The sequence below is a fragment of the Prionailurus viverrinus genome, chromosome B2, assembly GCF_022837055.1.
Source record: "Prionailurus viverrinus isolate Anna chromosome B2, UM_Priviv_1.0, whole genome shotgun sequence".
Lineage (NCBI taxonomy): Eukaryota > Metazoa > Chordata > Mammalia > Carnivora > Felidae > Prionailurus > Prionailurus viverrinus.
Genome location: NC_062565.1, coordinates 121776728 through 121790115, shown reverse-complemented (window position 1 = coordinate 121790115; position 13388 = coordinate 121776728). Strand labels below are relative to the sequence as shown.

General features: G+C 45.0%; 1 long non-coding RNA gene across 1 annotated transcript; it reads right to left on the bottom strand.

Annotated features, from left to right (window-relative positions):
• Window positions 1-260: 260 nt before the first annotated feature.
• Window positions 261-13388, bottom strand: LOC125166705 (uncharacterized). The gene is made up of 6 exons (XR_007152505.1): window positions 13257-13388; window positions 8781-9081; window positions 7119-7474; window positions 5699-5941; window positions 3403-3589; window positions 261-2128 (listed from the first exon to the last, which is right to left on the bottom strand). It is a non-coding gene; the product is annotated as an uncharacterized LOC125166705 (long non-coding RNA).

The following is a 13388-nucleotide window of genomic DNA, read 5'->3' as shown; positions in this document are numbered from 1 at the left end:
AAGGTTTCATGATATACCTGTTCTGTTCTTAGATAATCGATACCAAGTCTTGCGGGGTAGGAAAGTCAACTCATGCAGGGGTCATTTATTTTATTTTTTTAAAGTTTGTTTTCATTTATTTTGAGAGGGAGCTAGAGAGCAAACGGGGGAGGGGCAGAGAGAGAGGGAGACAGAAACCCAAGCAGGTTCCATGCTGTTGGTGCAGAGCCTGACGCGGGGCTCGAACTCACGAACTGTGAGATGGCGACTTGAGCCAGAATCAAGATTTGGCCACTTAACCAACTGAACCACCCAGGCACCCCTGGGGTGGCGGGGGGAGGTCATTTATTTCTGCTCATGATCAAGGGAAGGGCTCTATGCTGCAATCTCTGGGGAGGAGGAAGTCTTACTGTGCTCTCTCTGCATAGTGAACAACGAGGACATGGAAGGTTCGTTCACACAAGCGTCTGCATCTGTGTTTCCATGAATAAGAGCGAAGCACAGCTGTCGGACCGCAGATCATTCCAGAAGTCAATCAAGCAAGGTTGGTGGCATCACGCCGAGTGATTCGTTTTCAGAATGTCGCTCTAATATGTTTATTGCTCAATGTATTTATTTATTCAAAAGAATATTCATAAACAAATGCCTCGGAAGCATCTTTCAAGTGATATTTCTTCTAGCATGGCTATTTAGATGACTCAGGCAAAAGGCAAATTTTGAGAAGCGCTAACTAAGACGAAATTTTCCTTCCCACTCTTGGAGGCCTGTACATACAATATGGCAAGTACATCCCTAGGAGAGTGAACTATGGGAAGCAGATGTGGTAATGGAAAGAACCAGAAGCACTGGCTTTGACTCCCACACCTACCTCCTACTCTTGAGTCTTGGCCAGCAGCTGGGTGACAGGAGAAGGGGACAAGAAGCTTTCCCCCAGTAAGATCTAGACCGACGTTAGGGTCACATTCCAGTGGACTGAGGTTGAGGGCAGAGCTCAGGCCCATGGGGGCAACTAGACCAGTGTATGTTCGCATGGCTGCTGGAAGGGAGAGGAGAGCATTGTTGGGATAGAAGTTCAAAGGCAGACTGTGAGTCAGGGCAGCCAGGTGGAGCTCCCCACAGGCACCCCAGGTCCTACCTGGGAAAGGCAGAGGCTGCCAGGGTATTCCCTGCCCTGGGAAGACTTGGATCAGTATCTCTCTGAACGTAGGCGTCTACACAGGTAAAGTTCAAATGTCTTAGCTTGACACCAAAGTACTCTGGGGACCTCATGCTGGGAGAACTTATGTCTCACCACCATCAGAGGTCCGCTCTATCGACATCACAACCAAACAGTAGTTTACGGGTCCAGACACCACTCAGCACTTTCCAGGGCCATCTGCTTGCTCGCACGACTCCCACTGCCTGGGGTAGCCCATCTCTACCCGCCCACCATTACTTGCCCAAACCCTCAGCTCCGCCGGAGCCCAGGGCAGAAAGCATCCGCTCCGCAGAACACCCTCAGACGCGATCTGACTGTGCTCAGAAGTCCCGCAGCACGTTCCTTGTATTTCACATTTGCCACTTTCCATTCCGCATGGGTTGTTTGTATCTGCGGCTTACTCTCCTTTACTGGACCAGAAGCCCCTGGGAGGAGCGGTCAAGGCCTTATGCATTTTTGTATTAACCATAGTACCTGGGCTCAGTGCCTTAAAGGAAGTAATTGCCCAATAAATGCCTATTGAGTTGGTCACCGACTGTGTTGCTGCCTTGCCTGTTCTACTGAGAGTGAATAAGTAACCATTCTTTAATAGCTCATATATGTACACAAGTTACTGGGAAAGGAAAAGAATGGAGGGGCAGACGATTATACTACAAAGCATAAATGGTGACGCCTGCGCGTGTGTTTTTAAACTGACACAAAAACATATTTCCAAATAATATTGCTCTTCTTACTGAAAGGTAACAATAGATCTATCTATTATTAACTGTAGCACAGATTTTCTGTAAACCTCAAAGGAATAAGAGGCGAGGAGAGGGCTTGAGGACAGCAATTTCAGACTTGCCTGGGACCGAGTGTTCAGAGAAACGAGAAAGCCTGATTCCCTCCTGCAACGGAAATGTGTTCATCTTAGTGGATCACGGACGCATTGCTTCATGACATCAGATATTCCTGCTTCGGGGAGAGCAAAGGAGTGAGAGATTATGGAATGACTACTGCCTACTTCACCCTCTCATGGGGCCGCAACCAGCACCGCTCCCTCCCTTCCTCTCTCGATTTCCTTTCCAGCACAGGCTGCTCTGCCGGGAATCCTACTTTCCAAGGAGAGAAAAGCAAAGGGGCGCTCAGATGTAGGTCAGGAGGCATTCAGCCTGTCTAGCTAATCATGAGGTCTACCTGGTTGGCTTCATTAATCATTAACTGGGATCAAGAACGTTGTATGACTGTGCAAGACTGATTTTCATTCTGGAAATGGACATTTTGCCCTCACCCGATGTGTTGTCCAAGCCCCCATGGTTTTTGCCCTTAGGGGTGTTGGGTGCCCTTGAGAGACTACAAAAGTCAGGCTGGGTCCCACAGCTACCCAGATAACCGGAGGCTCAGAAAGCCGAGCCTTCACACGCTGTGGGTAGAGGGAGCGCCAGGACGGTGCTGTGAGCTTTTCAAGCCCCTCTGGTGCTCACATTCTATGACCCAACTCCCCCTGGGGCAGAAGGAAGAGACCGCTTTTGCAATAGCCTGGGTCACTTGACCCTGGCTCCCAGGGAGGATCCGAGCAGGGCCTTGAAGGAGAGGCAAACGGATCTTCGCATTTCCTGCGAAGAAAATGTTGCCTATGTAGTAAAAACCAAAGATTCAAAACATACATGGAAACACAGGCAATTTAAATGAGATAATCTGAAGTATAAGTTTAATTCAATTAAGGTAATCAAATCCCACGCATTTTCATTCTAAAACTCCATTCCCATTAAATCGAATTACTTCCCTCTATGACTTTGGCATTGAATGAATGTCAGCAACGACTATAGTGGATCCCTGCACCCCCCCCCCACCCTTCCAGCTTTCAAGGTAAGGATGGAGTTGTGGGTGGTTGTAGCTGCAAATATAAGTACCTCCCATCCAACATAGGGGCAGAGACTAGCTATGGATGCCATCTCAATGAATGCACTTTAATTTAAAATACTGACTTTCTTTTGTTCTTGCCCCTTGCCTCTCAGAAGAAGGTTTACATATGTGTGTTCCTCAGTCTCTCCGAGGGATTCGCTATGTAGCTCTCCTAATTTTTTGATTTATCTTTCACCACCATCAGAAGCCAGGAATTCAACTCATAAAACTCATCCCATCCCACTGGCTGATGCCACATTAGACAGAAAAGACATATCACTGCCCCCTCTCAGCCGTCTGGACAGGTGTCCAACCCCCTCACCCCCGAAACCAAACTGCACCTGATGGAATTATTGTCTCAGGCGGTCCCCGTCCTCAGAAGCCAAACCAGCCTCATCCTTGTCTGCTGTTGCTCTCATAGATGTTACGAGGAGAGATAAGCATCTGTGGCTACATACGAACGCTTCAACTGGCTCTGTGGCACAGACTGGCTCCAGACGAAAGTCCCCACCATCGATCAAGTGCAACCTAACCGCAAAAACATCACAGCCGATTTTGTTACACTCGTTGGACTTTCCAGAGACTAAATTCTCTAAAGCTTTGAGGTTAGAAATTTTACGGACAGATTGAAAAAACAAGCTTTCACCAGCAATTGTATGCTCTGAGTATCTTGCTGCATTCTGCCTTCAAACCGGACACAAATATGAATTTGGGTATTGCTGTTACTGCTTCACCACGGCGTGATGGAAAATCTTCTGTCTGTCTTTTTAGAGTGTTGAGTCCTGGGATTCTGGCCCGGGCGTTTAAATGTGAAATGTGGTCAAATTCCCAGAAAAATCTCAAACCAAGAACAATGCCTCCCTCAACCACTGAAATGTTAGGATCTGTCGAATCGGAAGTTTTGTTGTCATTGGTGGTAGTTGATTTTAATACCACTGGCTTTTTGTAAATGTCATGTCATAAAACTAGCAGTGACTCTCAACTTTGGCTACACTGAGAATCAGCTGGAAGCTTTGAAACCCGTGACGCTGGGCTTTGAAAGTGGTGCTAAAGGCCTACCCAAGACCAACTGAATCAGGCTCTCTCCAGTAATGGGACCAGGGTGTTGGAATTTCTCAAAGCTCCATGGACGACTCTAATACACTGCAAGGGATGAAAATGACCAAGCTATAGCCCGAGATGCAAATTGAAGAGGTGGAAAACAGAAAAAAAAAAAAAAATTAGTCTCTTAATTAGCTAACCTGACCTCTATCCTAAGCCCTTCAAATAAATTCCTAGATGTCCAAGCCTTCAAAATGCTATTTGGGAAGACAGAAAGAGAGAAAGGGTTTTATTTGTGCAGACTGTATGCTGTAAAGCACCGGTTCATAGTTCCAAGGGACCTCTTGGGATCTCTTTCCTGAAGACTTGATGACAGGAAAGCAGAGGGGACCCCTGACCCAAGGTGGTCCCAGGAGCCAGGCTGCCCTCCTTCCCCATCCACATGCCTGGGGGCGCAGGGCTGTCTGGGTCTCTGTTCCCAGTGAAACCCTCCACTGATTCACAGGGAAGAAACAGGCCATCCCTTAGCCCTGCGTGAGTACATTCTTTAAAGAGATAAGTGAAGTCTTCTGCATCAAGAAGACAATATTCTTTAATCTGGTGTCCTCCTTCCATTGTTCACAGAGCTCAATTACACAGCAGGAATTGGAACACTTCTAGTGAAGTGACTAAGGCCTTCCCTTAACGTAGGATGACTCCGCTTTCGGAAGCTCCCCTGTGGCCAGCCGGGCTATGATCTCAAATGATGTCCTCATCTTTTTCCAGGAAAGGACTGAATGGAGCCCAAAGGATTGAGTGAGGAGTTACTATATTTTATATTTCCAGGGAATTCCTTCTGAAGTTGATTTTATTTGTCACCACGACTATCGACATTGATTTTAAGAAACGGTAGGAGATCTGAAGGTTAAAACGAATGCTTGCGATACGTGTCTAACGTCTCATCGTTCCGGCATTTTCTTGAGCAACTCAAGCTTCACTGTGTAGTGCAGCCATATGCGAAACGGACCCTACTGAGGCCCGAAGCCCGGAAGGCGGTAGCTCTCAGACTCTAGGGTCCATCAAAATTACCTGTTGAATTTGAATCTGCATTTTGAAGACACACACCAGGTGCCTCTGAATTAGCAGATGGTCCTCAGACCCCAGAGGTGGGACATGAGTAGAGGGACCCTGTTGGGTGTTTGCAGCATAAGGACAATGACTATAGCATCAGTTACATCTGACAATGGTCTCCCGAAAATAAATAGTATTCTTTTAGTCGGGACCTTGTTATTAACATTTACACTTACATTACATGTACATTAACGTTGACATCAGATTCTGAGGCCTTAGAGCCCAGCTTAAGTCTCTAAAGGAAACAGTAAGAAAGCCAGCATCTTGAACTGAGGGATACCTACGAGGCCCTCCCATCACAGCTGTAAGTTCCTCTCTCTGCTCCAACTCCCCACCTACCCCCCATCCCGCGCTCCCCGTCAGCGTCCTGGGCTGTATGACAGGAAGGCATAACGATATCTGGTGTTGTTAATGTTTGGATCCTTATCTTTATCCTTGGATCTATTTCGTAATTTGCGTTTGAAAAACCTGTACCCACACACTAACCAGGTTAACTTCACGGAAATGGTTATCATTGTTGCCGTCGTCGTCGTTCTTACGGTTGAGTTGAATGTTGGTTTCATGGAGGAAAAATGACATACAGCTTCTGGCGGCTTGCACGCAAGGAAGCTAATAAAAGTATTTGTGGATCGCCGACTTGTGAAGTATGAGATTTGACGACATGTTTCACCTGGCATGGGAAGGTTCTCCATTTCAGACCAGGGGCTGCAGAGGGAGTGTAGGGCTCAGCTGCAGAAGAGATCGGAGAGGTGAGAAAACCAAGAGTGGTGGTGAAGAAAGTGTTCATAATGGAAGCAGTTATCTGTGAAGTAGAGAGACCCAGACAGGGGGCAAGTTGTGTTCCATAAACAGAGAAGGCTGCTTTTCGTAATGGAGAGGGAAGGAGTAGAATGGGGTCTGCGAAAGCCACCCAAGGGTCCCCGGCAGGACTGGAGGAAGACCACCTCCTTTGGTACACACCTGGTCTGAAGGCAGTAGGTTTGGAGAGAGAGAGACAGAGACAGAGAGATAAGGCACAGAAAGATGAAATAACTCGCCCAAAGTCGGGCTAAAGCTAAAATTCTAATAAACCAGGCAGTCTGACTCTAGACACTGTATGATCAACTCCCCTGCTTTAGAACTGAAAAAGAGAAAAGAAAAGAAAAGAGGAGAGGAGAGGAGAGGAGAGGAGAGGAGAAGGGAAGGGAAGGGAAGGGAAGGGAAGGGGAAAGGAAAGGAAAGGAAAGGAAAGGAAAGGAAAGGAAAGGGAAGGGAAGGAAAGGAAAAAAGATAGCTTATGGAGTAGGAATGCCCTATCTTATGTACATCTTTATTGACCCCTCCTATCAAATGTGTAGTCATACCTAGGACACAAACAGAGACGATTTTAGAATAGTAATAGGCTAGTTTTAAAATATGTAGATTGTAAGATCTGGCAGCTCCTAATTTATTAGTTAAATAAAGTAAAACAAGATAAAAGGGCTGCTCACCACATCCCAGTGATTTAAAAAAGAGAGAATAGATACCCAAGCGTAAAGGGATGTTGCTCTGTTTACCCAGCTATCATCAAGAGACGTCAGTCCCTCTATTTCTGAGTGTCTTTTTTTTTTTTCAACGTTTATTTATTTTTGGGACAGAGAGAGACAGAGCATGAACGGGGGAGGGGCAGAGAGAGAGGGAGACACAGAATCGGAAACAGTCTCCAGGCTCTGAGCCATCAGCCCAGAGCCTGACGCGGGGCTCGAACTCACAGACCGCGAGATCGTGACCTGGCTGAAGTCGGACGCTTAACCTACTGCGCCACCCAGGCACCCCTCTGGGTGTCTTTATATCTACCACAAATGGTGCTAAGAGTTACTCGCTCTTTCACTCTAAATAAGTTACCCGTGGGGAGCAGATCTATGGTGATTTTTTCTTTTCCCCTTACCATTTTATTCTAGGAGTTTCCAAGCACACCGCAAAGTGGGCAGGATTTTCCAGTGAACCTCCGGGGTCTGCCTGGCACCTGAATCGCCAGTGCTGGGTTAACCAGTATGCACGTGAGGAACAGCTTTCTGGATTGGTCTTCAGCTCCATCTGTGAGTCACCCGACAGTGCCCAGCATGCTGCTTGTTATTAGTTGAGTCATCTGGAGGGAGGCTGATCATCCACTGTGCCCGAGGCAGGGATAAGTGATGAGCAACTAATCAAGGGCAGATTCCAAAGAAGCCAAACAAAAAGTCCTTTGTATGCTGTGCGTGTTGTTACTGGTGAATGCTCTGCATATTTATGATCAACAATCACCTGGTGGTAAAAGTTTGAAAAGCTCTCAAGATGTCAAGTATATCAAGCAAAGATTTCTTAGAATTCTTTTTCCTCCCTTAATTTTGCTCTTCCTTTGCTTTTCACCCCTACTGGGTAATAGAATGGGAGGAAACCCACACGGTGCATAAAGGGACGTTTGCTCTCACATGTATTGGCCAAAGAATCCCAGGTGCACTTCAGCTTCTACTCCAACAATACTCGCTCCTGCAGCAGCCATTTGAACTTGGGGGGCCACATTTATAGTCGTCTCAACCTTTTTCTTTTTAGAAAACCGACATCATCAATCTTACTAAAATACCTAGGCATATCTCAAGGATTACACACACCACGACCCACAGCTGTGAGAGCCATTGCCTGCCTTTCAATGCAATTATTAGTTAGGAATAAACAAAGATTTTTAAGGGCTGAAGTTTGTCCCCCCCCAAATAAAAGATGTATTGAAGTCCTAATCCCCAGCATCTCAGAATGTGCCTCATTTGGAAACAGGGTCTTTGTAGATTTAAACAAGTTAAGATGAGGTCCTTCGAGTGGGTGCTAATCCAATATGACTTGTGGCTTTATAAAATGGGGACATTTGGACATAAAGGCAGATACAAACTTTGGGAAAAGGTCAAGTGAAAAAGAGATCAGGTGATGTATCAGCAAAGCACTAGAAGCTCGAGAAAAGGATGGGACAGATTCTCCCTCACGGCCCTCAGAGGATCCAACTCTACCAACACCTTGATCTCCGACTTCCGGCCTCCAGAACTGTGAGACAACCAATCTCTCTTGTTGAAGCCGCCCAGTTTGCGGCACTTTGTTACTGCAGATTAATGCAGGGATGTTGGCAGGAGCTCAGAGACCATTGCCTTTGAGAGTATTGTAGACAAGGCTAAAAGCAGTGGTGAGGAAAAAAAAAAATTGATTCGAGAAAATCTATCGTACAAATTTCCTTCCAACCGGTATGTCAGCTTTCTGCAGGTCTCCTTTAAAATGTCAAAAATGTATATTCTTTTTTTTTTTTTAATTTTTTTTTTCAACGTTTATTTATTTTGGGGACAGAGAGAGACAGAGCATGAACGGGGGAGGGGCAGAGAGAGAGGGAGACACAGAATCGGAAACAGTCTCCAGGCTCTGAGCCATCAGCCCAGAGCCCGACGCAGGGCTCGAACTCACAGACCGCGAGATCGTGACCTGGCTGAAGTCGGACGCTTAACCGACTGCGCCACCCAGGCGCCCCTCAAAAATGTATATTCTAAAGAGAGTTTTAGAGACAATCCCTGCTCATAACAGCTTTGTTACATACCTGGCATTTGAACGTGGCTTATTTCAGTTTTATTGGCACGTGTGAATGTGAAATGTTTTTCACAAGAATAAAAGAGTACGTCGCACAGAATACAGGTGTGCAATGGGTAAATAGATCTGGGAGTGAAATTCTGCATTCTCCCATGTCAACTCGGCAATGGCACCACTCCTTTCTTCTCACAGCATTTGCTTGGGATTATGTAGGAAATAAGAGGCTAGGACAGTTTTGATAGATAATCCTTTGCCAAAAAACTTCTGGAGGACAGCAGAGTTGAACTCTCAGTTTTCCCCTTCTCTCTGGCCTAAAAATCAAGCGAAAGGGAACATTATCAATGGCCAATTCTTCATAACTGGAAGGTCTCATGGGTGTGACTTATGACCAATCATTTCAGAGAAATCACAGTCCTTGTAGGATGGGATGGCCCAGATACTCTGGATTCTTTCTTCAGTTCTTTAACCAGAACTATAATTGCTCTTCAGTCTCCATCCTCCTAACTCCTATGTGCCCAGCCCTCAAATACTGGAATTTCATTCAATGTCGTTCAGCTTATGAAACAGAAAGTGACTCTCCCTCCTTGCGCTGCCCTAAGATGGCCAGAGCTTGACCGTGGCCCAGCCTGCTGTGAAGTAGGTCACTATGAAGTAGGTCGCTATAACTATGAGAACATGCTCAAGGGAGGGCAGGGCCTCTGGTCCTCAGGAACAGGACTGCATCACATGCATCACATATAGGAAGCCCTTTATCCCCAAATGTTACATAGACTGGGTCAGAACTCACTGAGCTTCTGCAACTTTTCTACAACAGTGAAGATACTTCCAGTATTCTTTTTTTTATGTCTTTTTATGCCAATTCCTTTCATGTGTGTACATGTTTACATACATAGTCTACCTAAAAATTAAAAGTAAAAAATAAATTCAACATTTGGCTTTCAATTGCCATATGACGAATGTGTCTTTACTAAGCCGTGTATCCGGCACAAGGTTAGGCACAGGGAGGGCTATAAAAGAAGAATAAGGAATAGGGTCTGCCCTAAAGGGAGATTTGCGTTCATCGAAGAAACAAAACCACCTCTCCTCTCGCATTCAAAGTACGGTTATTTTCAAAACCTATGGCAAGTACTGTATAGAAGTATTTAGCTCCGAGTGTAATAAGAGCTGAAAGGAAGAGTTGGCTTGACTTCAACAGCCAGTACAAGTTCCATCAAGGGCATCAGATATGAGCTGCCTTAAAAGAGAAAATTACAAGAAAACTGAGGGACAGGGTCTGACGTATTATATTATGCAGAACACAGAACACAGAAACACAGACACGGAGATGAGAGCGGGCACGATCTGTGTTAGGATAATTAACGTGTCTGATCCAAGAAGGCTGCAAATTTGAGTGGAGGTACATCACAGAGAGATGCTTCCTCGCTTTCTTTTATTCTTCGGTTCTCTTCTTTCCTTCAACAAATACTGATTGAAAGCCTGTTAGGTGCCTGGCACACCTCAGGTACTGGGGATAAGGGACACCATCTACTGATATGCAGCCTACACTGTAGTCAGATAGACAAAGTAGGAGGCTGACAACAAAGGAGAAGGGTTGGAGGAAAGAAGAACAAAGTCTTGAGATTAGGGAGAAATGATCTGGAACTCGCAACAAGGATCAAGAAGATGCTACTGCATTTTCAGGCCCCGGGGCCCATGAAAGAAACTGCCCCATGCGAGAGGGATGCACAAGAATCAGTGCCTTGAGGGGAAAGCAAAGTTTCAGCTAGGTCCGGAAGGTGAAGTACATATCCTGAAAAGTGGCCAAAGATACAAGGTGTATGGCTGATGACGGACAGTGATTTATTTATAAAGCACCAAGTAGATGTGTTCGGAGAAAGGGTAAGGGTAAGAGATAGGATCAACTTCATTGTGTGGACCAAACAGGAAAATAAAAGTGTGTGTGTGTGTGTGTGTGCGCGCGCGCGCGCGCGTGTGCGTGAGCCAACTTTTCATCATTCGCCTTCCTCCCTACCTTATCCGCCAGCAGTAAGGCCCCATTTTGAATTCACTCAGTCCTGCTAGAATGAAATTCTCTCTCTCTCTCTCTCTCTCTCTCTCTGAGGGAAACCCCTCAGACTCTGTAAGCTTTCCTGTACACACACACACACACACACACACACACAAAACACCATCCACCCAAGATGCATCTAAAAGACCAGCACCAACCAATCGACAGGCTACCTAATAAGACTGGAAACAAATTTCAAAATCTTCAGGTCCTCTCTTTACCAGCTCCACCAAACTTTTAGTTCCCACTGCTGCTTCCGGGGTGCTGAGAGTGGATAATTACTTGGAAAGAGTTAAAGTGCACCTTCGGAATAGGAGTGACTGTTCCAGATACTGAAATTTTCAAACCACTCATCCATTTGACAGTAAACTATATTCCCCAAGCATGAAGCTCGTACTGAGTGACCTACAAAAATGGTGAGTCTGTTCTTTTGAAGCTATTATATGCACTTATCTTATTTGGTCCTCACCGGGATCCAGTGAAATAGACAAATGTAGACACTGAGGTCACAGAGTTAAATCGTTTGCTCACATTCACATAGGACCACAGGGAGATTTACTGCAAAACTAATGAAGATAAATGTCAGGACTCTCCTCTTGCATGGGCTTCTTCCAATAACCCGGACGGGAAAGAGGCCCACCAATTTGTCCGCACGGTTATAGTGGCTATAAAACTTGTAAGAGTGAGACATTTTAATCGCAAGTGGTGATTAAAGCACAATTGGTAAATATTGCTATCTCTTTCTACTCCAATTTCCCCTCCATTGCATTTCTCTTCATGTTGGGTGGCCTCGATCATTTTTAGGATCCAGCTAAGGAAAAGTTGAGTTGGGAATATCTATAGTTAATGTTTTATAAGATCCATGTATGGGATCCGAAATGGTTCATGTGTATAATAGCTATTGCAAGCCTTCCCATTGTAGGACTGGCTTGGGCATGCACTCTCCAACCCTCTGCACACACACACACACACACACACACACACACATACACACACCCCATGCCAACTCGGCTGGCTTCCACACAAAGATTTTAGGGTTACAGGTTGTCCTATAGCACCTGGCACTGAAAGTAGGTGGGTCTGAGTCGTGGAAGAGAAGCAAGTTTTTGCATATTAAGACTCACTTACCATCCCATCCTCTATAGAAAATATTCCAAAATATTCCAAAATTTGAAGGGTATGCAGCCAAAAAATTTGGGAAAAGTATTACAGAAGTGTGCCAGGCTAATAAAAATATTGTGCTGCCTTTACAGACTTTGTAAGATAAATGACATTGGCCAGCCTTTTAAACATTTGTAATCCTTAGCATTTCTTTGCTCATTATAAATGGATATTCACCATCACACTTCATTTTTTATTTCTAATTTGTATTCTTTTTCCTGGAGAAGACCTTTGCCAAGTTGTATGAGCCCTCAACATACGTTCAAAGAAACTAGGTGTTCTAACTCCTAGCCTGAGGAAGGTTCCTGACTCTCAGCTCTACCCAGGCCATTTACACAGTATCGGAAGTTACAGTGGAGCATCTGACCGGCGGTAATTTCCACTAAAAGCGGTTCTTTCTTTCTCTCCTAATGACTTACCCATGCTGACCATTTTGATGCCATGAAAAAATTGAGAAATTCCCCTTTCCCACCCCCAAACCTCCACGCCAGTAGTTTTCCTTTTCACACATGCCTCTTCATTTCCTGATTCTGGTCTGGGCTTGAAGCAAAGTACCTGAATCCAGCCAGAAAGGCTGTTATTACAGTAATTTTGGCCTAACAGGGGCAGGAAATACCAACAACCTTATGCGAGCTATTCTCCAATGAAGAGCCAACCTGAATGTATAAATGCGGGGCCCTTGCATAATTCAGATGATGCACAGATAAGATCAGGACATTTGGAAACACCTTTCCTCCTAATCCTTAGAAGCACTGGATAGATATGGATTCCCCACAATAAAATCCTGAAATAAAGGACTGTAATAACATTTTTTTTTAATGCAAGCCCCAGAGAAATAACAAATAACATTTCTCCTGGGAATTTTGTTCCAAATCCTAGCTTTAATTGTCAAACAGATAGAGAGAAGTAAGACCGCCAACGAAAACAAAGAAGGTTCGGTATTATTTTTTGATAAAAAGGATTCCCTGTCCAGTTCCTGCACAATTAGTTGTGTTAACTTTAATCTGAATCCCAGGTAAAACAAAATAAAGTTATTTTGCCCAGTGCGTTATAATGAAGAAGAAAGGAGAGAGAGAGAGAGAGAGAGAGAGAGGTGTCATCCATGCAAACTGCCTTATCTTCCCACAAAGACCATAACCCAGCTCATAAATACATAAAGCACATACAACATTCAGTATGTCAGGCATCTTTCTTTCAGTGAAACACGTTACCAACAAACTGACATTTTCAATACCTGCGTTATAAAGTTTGAAACTCAATCCTACTTTTCAACGTTACCTAAAATCCTTGGCTCCGACGTTTATGCTAATCTTTCTTTCACTTCCACCTCGGGCAACTTTGAAGTTTATATTGTTGTTTGCAGCATTTGACGTAACCGTTTTGAGGTTGTGTTTACTATGCCAGTGCATA